We start from the raw sequence: 8,314 nt of genomic DNA on the forward strand, positions 1-8,314 counted from the left end.
TCGCCATAAAGCAAAGGTTGGAGACAGGACGATAATTACCTAAAATGGCCGGGTCCAGGGAAGGCTTCTTGAGGAGAGGCCTCACCACTGCCTCTTTCAAGGCGGAGGGGACAGTCCCCTCCAACAAAGAAGCATTAATAATCCCCTGAAGCCAGCCCCGTGTCACCTCCTGTGTGGCCAGCACCAACCAGGAGGGACACGGGTCCAGTAAACATATAGTGGCAATTCAGCCTTCCCAGCAGCCTATCCACCTCCTCTGCCTTGGTTTCTAAAATTATCCTAAACAAAAGCAAATTAATCTGTTAATCTGTCTCAACTGCATAATTTGGGGTGGTGTTGTCAAGTGCAATTAATCAGGAAGCAAGATGGTTCAAATGATTACAAGTTTATTATATGCTAACCAGTAGTGGGTTTCAAATCCTGGCGCTACCGGTTCACTATCAGTAGCACACGGGTGTGCTTTGTAAGCGTGCAGAAGCTTCTGCACATGCGCAGAGCATTTTTGATGAAGTCCGGGTCGATGGGTGGACCCTCCTACCGCCACCACTACTGGTTCGCCTGAACCGGGGCAAACTGGGAGCAACCCACCACTGATGCTAATACTCTCTACAAAAGCCTAAACTACTAATGGTCAAAGCAAATTAGTAATAAATAAGAGTCAACAAAATTAAGATAGAGTGGACCTAGATCTCTTCTGGGTATGAAGGGACTCTAAACTGATGGCACACTTGACCTTTCCCTCAATCCCTTTCCCTCAATCTCAGTCTGATCATATCCTACAGGGAACACTGTATTAAAGTGTCCTCATTTCTCCATGACCAGTTTCAGTTTGGAGGGCACTTAGCCCTACAGTTGCCAGAAGTCAAAAACTGACTTGAAGCTCCTGCATACACATGCACTGCTGATTTTGTTCAGTGATTTTTATTGCTTTGTTTAGTTCGTGTTCTCTCCTAGACATCAATAATCCGTTTCTTGATTTTTCATTGTTTTCACTTTTAAAGTATAACCTGCCCAGAGAAGTTTGGAGTCAAGTGCCCTTAGGAAAAGTGACATAACTTCAAAACAAATCAAATGAAGTTCCAGGACAGCAACTAAAATCAGTCTGACATTGATACCTGGGAAGATCTAAATAATCATTCTGTAAGCATTTTGAAACATTGTGGAGATTGTCCAAAGCCAGCATGGATTTTCAAGAACAAATTCAGCTTAGCTAACCTTTTGTCAATTTTTCATTGGGTGACTCTTTTTGTGCATTGGGAGAATTCTGTGACCATGATATCTTTTGAATTTGGATAATATCCAGTAGGATAAGATAGTTCCTCAAATACCCTGGACTATGCCATGAAGGGCTTTAAAAGTGATCACCAATACCTTGCTTTGCACCAGAAGCAGATTGTTATCCAATGTAGCTAGTGTTACATGGGAATTTCTTACAGAGCCTAAGAATTGCTCATGTCACTGGCATGGCACCAACTGTAGCTTATGAATGATGTTCAAAGGTAGCAAAGAAGCACTCTGCAATTAAGCAAGCTGGTGTGAATGGCATGATTATTAGGTGGGTATGTAATTGACTCAAAAAATCATTCTTAGAGTGCCTTCAAAAATTGTTCCTTATCAGAACAGAGTGAAGTGCCATAATTAATTCATTCTTGACCCTGCATTCTTTGACATGTTTGCTAATGACTTAAAATGAAGAAGTGAAGGGAATACTTATTAAATAATACAAATTGGGTGAAGGGGATAGCTAATATCATGGAAGACAGAAAAAACATTCCAAGAAATTAGCTACATTAGTGATATTACAAAGTTCATAGTCTTCATTTAGGAAACAGAAACCAAATGCAGATGTTTAGAATGAGAGAGGCCTGTTTGTTAGTGGCATTTGTAAAAATAATAATAATCATGTAATAATAGTTGATTAATTGCAAACTGAATGTGAGCCAGCAGTTTGTCATAACCAGTGGTGAAATCCGGCTGGTAGTCCCGGAGGTGGGAGACTCTGCCGACCCGCCAGGACGTCATTATGTTCCATTTTGACCCTCTGCGCAGAAGAGGCACATACTCCCATTCTCAAACCGGTAGCAAAAGTAAGTGGATTTCACCGCTGGTCATAACATAAAAGGAGCCAATGAAATGCAAGTTCAGCCATAAAAACCACATCATGCTTTTGTAGTGTGATATGTGTATTCTATGAAAGAGATGTTATAAACCCCACAGCATAGTTGGGCAAGTTAATGCAGGATAACCACATAAATATTACCAAAACAAGACAATACAGGGCTTGTTTACATGCTTATATGTCAGTAGACTTAGAAATAGTTCCCATCGTGTAATTAAAATACCAGTGTTAGAAATTAAAGGCCTCTGATTTGCCCCACCTCCCTTTTTAGCCAAATTAGGCTGATAAAGGAAATCATCTTTAATACTCCAGTTTGATCATCTCATAATAAATCTACATAAAGTGAAGAATCTACATATCTAAGGGCAATCTTCCTTTCCGGATTTCACATTACCTCAGGGCATCATTGTAATATACACATCCAAATGCCTCAGGATCAAACTATCTAAACTCTGAAGCCCACTTGTCATTGTGTGTGTGTGTGTGTGTGTGTGTGTGTGTGTGTGTGTGTGTGTGGTTTGTCATTGCCTTCTTTGCAGGGCTGAAAAAAAGTGACACCCACCAGGTGTAGTTGCTTTAACCACTACATCAAACTGGCTATTTTTTTTATTTTATTTTTAAATCGCAGATTTTGTATCAGCATATTTTCAAGTCAGCATTAATTTCTGGCGACTGCCTGGATGAGTCCCTGAAATTTTCTTGGCAAGATTTCCAAAGCAGCTTGCTATTACCTTCTTCCTAGTTTGAGAAAGAGCAACTGGCCCAAAGTTCTCCAACTGGCTTTGTACCTAAAACCACAAAGGAATCATTAACTGGGATAATAATTCAGTCTTCTTTCTAGCCTGATGTTTTGACCACTATATCAAAACTTGTTTTATCTTCTCCTGACCATGCTTCATTTTAAAACTACCAGTCAGGCTTTCTGGTACACAATTGTCTTCAAAATACAAGAGAATAACACCTTTTCCCCCCCAGTTTTCTTGTTTTATTAAATAAAGTCAAAAGTCATTTATATGTGCATACAACGAGTCCACTCCTACGCACAACAGCTGCTGAGTGACTTTGGACTAATCATTCTCTGCATCTCCTAGAACAGGAAGTCTAAAAAAATCTACCACAAAATCACAGTGGACTGTTATGATAGATTATCGGTCATGGGATTGATTCAAACTGATTGTCTCCCTCCCTCCTTCCCTCCCTCCCTCTCTCTCTCACTAAATCATTAGTTAATATCCATCCTTCTGACAAATAAATTAGCTTGGTTTGCTTTCATGCTAGTCTCTAGAAATGTTTCTTTGCTTTCTGTTCAACACACATCAGTGGTGGGATTAATTTTTTTTTACTACTGGTTCTGTGGGCGTGGCTTGGTGGGCGTGGCAGGGGAAGGATACTGTAAAATCTCCATTCCCACCCCATTCCAGGGGAAGGTTACTGCGAAATCCCCATTTCCTCCCGATCAGCTGGGACTCAGGAGGCAGAGAATAGATGGGGGCTGAGCTAATCAGAGGTGGTGTTTACCAGTTCTCTGAACTACTCAAAATTTCCGCTACTGGATCTCCAGAATTGGTCAGAATCTGCTGAATACTACCTTTGACACACATACTGTATTAGATTGTGGTTAGCTTCTTTCATCCCTGTTTTTCAGATTTCCCTGGGAAATCTATCTTTCCCAGCAAAGATAGATTTTTTTACCAGTATCTTTTGAAATAAATCTTTTCTACTCTTCCTGTACCATGGTAGTCAAGGCCCTGCACACTTCCTTTTTTGAAATGAAGTTTGAAGCACAATGCATTATAGGTAATCCTTGACTCACAACCATTTATTTAGTGACCATTCGAAGTTACACAGCAGTGACAAAAGTGATTTATGACTGTTTTCACACTTACAACAGTTGCAGCATCCCCATGGTCACATGATAAAAATTTAGCTACTTGGCAACTGGAATGTATTTATGAGAGGCGGCAAAGAAATGGATCGAATATATCTGAGTGACTTGTTTTAAGCTATATTGACCTAAAGATTCCTGTGTAGTGTTCTCATTTATAGAACTAATCAATTACAGGTAGTCCCTGATTTATGGCCATAACTGAGCCCAAATTTTCCATTGCTAAGCAAGATATTGTTAAGTGAGTTTTTACCCATTTTATGACCTTTCTTGCCACAGTTGTTAAGTGAATCTGGCTTCCCAATTGACGTTGCTTGTTAGAAGATCACAAAAGGTGATCACATGACCCGGGAGGCTGCAACTGTCATAAATATGAATCAGTTGCCAAGCGTTTGAATTTTGATCATGTGATGCTGGAATGGTCATATGTGTGTTGGAAGAAATATCTATCTGGTTCAGTTCCAAGCTGGGAGAAAGACATTGGAAACATGGAGGCTGATTGGAAAGATGGTTTAATGATGAACAGAAAACAACAGTCCTGGCTCAGCTGACCAATTGGTTTGGTCAATACATGGATTTTTATACAGTTTTTGTAGTTTAGTGGCTTGTTTTATGTATTTTGTTATTTGATTTTAATTAGTCTGTCTTGCGAAGGGGCAATGACTCTAAATGCTGGCTTCCTTGGATTTTTAATCCTGTTTACCAAACATAATTAATCTTAGACACTGGTTTTCTTGGGGTTTTAATCCTGTCTTGAATGGATTACCAAATCTGCATTTTTAAAAGGTGGCCTCCTCAATTACTTGGGGGAAGGAAGACTGAGTCTACTTTCTGTTTTTTAAGAACATGTTTCTTTATTTCTCACTTAGAGAAATATAATATTCTGTCTTTTTAAAAAATTCCTCAAAATATTTCACTCTTCTGGTGGGGGGGGAGTGGTTTCCCACACATGTGAAAAACAGTCAAAAGTCACTTTTTAAAGTGCCATTTTAACTTCAAATGGATTGTTATAAGATGAAGACTACCTGTTGCTAAATCTGACAAAATCAGATTAGAGATTTAGAAACCAACCTAAATTTATTTTTAGAGGACAATCAGATGGAAATGAAAGAAAAAGCAGGCAAGGAGAGGGAAGACATTTGTTCAGATAGCTCAGATGCAGTTTGGATAAAGAAAGCAAGACTACCTCAAAGCAGCAAAAATTGGGCAACATCATTCAGTATTAGTTCACTATAATCTGGATTTTCTCTACCAAGTTTAAAAAAATAGCACCAAAACAGAACATCTCAGAACCTAAATGTCTATGGAGACTGTCAATCATCAAGGTCATGGTAGTCCCAAAGTAAAACTGGACTTCCTGGTTTTTCTTTGAAGATGTTTTACTTCAAATCTAAAAAGTTTCTTCAGAGCTTAAGAAGCTTCTTCGATGAGAACGGCAATGTCTTGAAAGAAAAACCAGAAAGTCCAGTTGACTCTTAAAAAAGCACCTTTGGGACATCAGAACCTACTTAATCTCAAAAGCAGATTCATCATTACACCTGTCAGCAGATTCTTCTTTATTGAAAAGAAATATGGGTTTGGACCAAGACAGTGTGTATATAGTAAATCCATTATTTTGAAATGGTTACTGAATTTTGTATGTATATGCATAGGTGTATATGTATATCCCTTTTATCTCACCTTCCTTTCATTATGTAATCAAATCGTTTTCTCCGACTTAACATCATTCAAGTAACCTTACTTCCCTCTGCTGTTTTATATGTCTACTGCACTTCAGCATTTTAGAAAATACTAAGAAAAAGCCCTTTCTATTATTTTAAATAATTCTTGTTTTTACTCTTCCAGCTGAATAGGATGGAATCAAGACAAAACTTTAGATATGATCTAGTGCTGCCCTCTTTTGACCAAATTCATGCTAACTTGTATAGCACATAAAACAGAGAGAGAGGCCTGAAATGTAAACAAAATTACACTTTGAAAATATGCAAGGAATATTGTAAATCCATACTCTCAGGTGACAAAAATGAGGTGAAGAATGGCAGAACTGAATTCAGCCATTTTTTTCTATCAGCTTTACAACAATATTATCCTCTTACTCTATTTATAATGACATTAAGACAAATGTAACAAAGATTAATGCTCATAAAACTGATAAACATAATAACACTAATGAATTAATATTCTAAAAAACCACTCTTTAATTAATTATTGGACCTGAGAAGATCTGAGGAAGAGGGTGCAAAGTGATATGAGACACATGATAGTTCATGAAAGAAGGAGACTGATTTTTTTAGTCAAAGAGAAAAAAAACTGTCTTTAAATATACCAGAAACTTTGAATTTATACATATAAGGCCTGATTTGCTTACTATGTCGTTCTGACTGAATAGTTAGTTGATTTACCTGCTAAGTCATCAGTCATGGTTTACTAAACATAATGGCAATTTTTATAAACAATCTAAGCCAGTGATGGTGAACCTTTTTGGGGTTGCGTGCCAAAAGCTATCGCGCTCACACGTGCCAGCACCCATAGGGGGAGGCAGCGATGCCCGGAGCCCTTGGTAGGAAAGGAGAAGCGGGCAGGGCAGCCGGCCGCCCACCCAGCAAATGCTGCACCATGTGCCTGAGTCGCTCTTGCCCTTCCCCCTGCTGCTGCTGCTGCTGCTCTTCTGGGGTGGTGCGGTTGCACAGGAGGAATGCCGGAGACGGTTCAGTGACACCTCCAGCCAGTGGTGGGATTTAAATAATTTAACAACTGGTTCTCGCCCTAATGATTTCTTCCAACAGCCAATTCACCAAACTGCTCAGGAAGTTAAAAACCGGTTCTCCCAAAATGGTGCGAACTGGCTGAATCCCACCACTGCTTCCAGCCCAGGAGGACCCACATGGCTGGTGGAGCAAGCCAAGAGGAGAGTCTCAGCCCCACTTTGACAGCAGCCACGGTCATCTGTGCAGACAGCCCACCACCACCCTGCCTGGCAGCACAGAAACTTCCAGCCTAATATGGTGACATTGCCCTCACTGGGTGCTGGTCTGCCAAAGCCCCGCCAGCTGCACCTTCTTGACTTGCATCTTCCAGTGGGGAGGAGCCAGGCAAGGCCGTGTCTTCAGAGTTTTCCCAGCTGGCACATGGTGCTGTCGAGGTGGCAGGGTCAAGAGTGCTGCCACCAGCCAGGGAACAGCAGCTGCCAGCAGGGAGGAGCCCAGGCAAGGCCGCATGAGCTTTCCTGGCCATGCATGGCGCTGTCTGGATGGCAGGGCCAAGAGTGCTGTGGCCGGCCAGGGAACGGCAGCTCCCAGCAGGAAAGAGCCCAGGCCACAGGCAGCCCACCACCACCATCCTGCCCTCACCGCCTGCTGTTCCACCAGTGCTCCTGACCGCCTGGGACTGCGCAAGAAGCCTGGGTGGGCAGGGAGTGAGGGAAGCCCTTAGAAAACGACCACCCTTTTCACGTCTTTTGGCAGGTGCACCTGTTGCTGGTCTTCGCACTTACATGCACACCAGAAAGCAGACCAGTGGCCGGTGTGCATGCACACTCTGGAAACAGAAAGATCATCTTCCTGGAGTACACATGCGCAATGGGCAGCTGCTCTTCCGATTTCCGGCACGTCTGTGCACATGAAAACATCTGGCCGGAGCAGCGGAACCCGGAAGAGTAATGGGCGATGGATCTGCATGCCCAGAGAAATGGCTCTGTGTGCCACTTCCGGCACACGTGCCATAGGTTCGCCATCATGGATCTAAGCTAAAATAAAATCACATTGTGGCTGAGTGTTAACAGCAATTATTAATTTCTCTACCTTTTCCAAAATAAAGTAATTTTAATGGTAATTTGCTGATATTTTCTTTTTTATAATATTTGTATTAAAGTTTACTGAAATATAATAAAAACTAATGCAAACAAAACTAAAAAGGAAGAAAATGACAAAGTGCAGGGGGGAAAGGAAACAGGAAAGAAAATTGGGGAAAAACATATATAAAAATAGTACAGACAAGTAGGATAGTAGTATAGTAGTATAGTATAGTATAGACAAGAAAGGTGGCTCTGGTGGCTCAGACTGGTAAGACAGTCTGTTATTAACAGCAGCTGCTTGCAATTACTGCAGGTTCAAGTCCCACCAGGCCCAAGGTTAACTCAGCCTTCCATCCTTTATAAGGTAGGTAAAATGAGGCCCCAGATTGTTGGGGGCAATAAGTTGACTTTGTATATAATATACAAATGGATGAAGACTATTGCTTGACATAGTGTAAGCCACCCTGAGTCTTCGGAGAAGGGCGGGATATAAATGCAAATAAAAAAAAAGAAAAAA

The 8,314-nt window shown here is 41.0% G+C and overlaps 1 protein-coding gene across 1 annotated transcript in view; it reads left to right on the plus strand.

The window, feature by feature from the left end:
• PDK4 (pyruvate dehydrogenase kinase 4) overlaps positions 1 to 7,800 on the plus strand; it is a 39,058-nt gene extending 31,258 nt beyond the window's left edge. The window contains exon 13 of the transcript XR_009155058.1: positions 7,469 to 7,800. The gene's annotated coding sequence lies outside the window, so the exon portion shown is untranslated. The remainder of the gene's footprint in view (positions 1 to 7,468) is intronic.
• The last annotated feature ends 514 nt before the right edge of the window (positions 7,801 to 8,314 follow it).

This window comes from Ahaetulla prasina, chromosome 4, assembly GCF_028640845.1.
Source record: "Ahaetulla prasina isolate Xishuangbanna chromosome 4, ASM2864084v1, whole genome shotgun sequence".
Taxonomy (NCBI): Eukaryota; Metazoa; Chordata; class Lepidosauria; order Squamata; family Colubridae; genus Ahaetulla; species Ahaetulla prasina.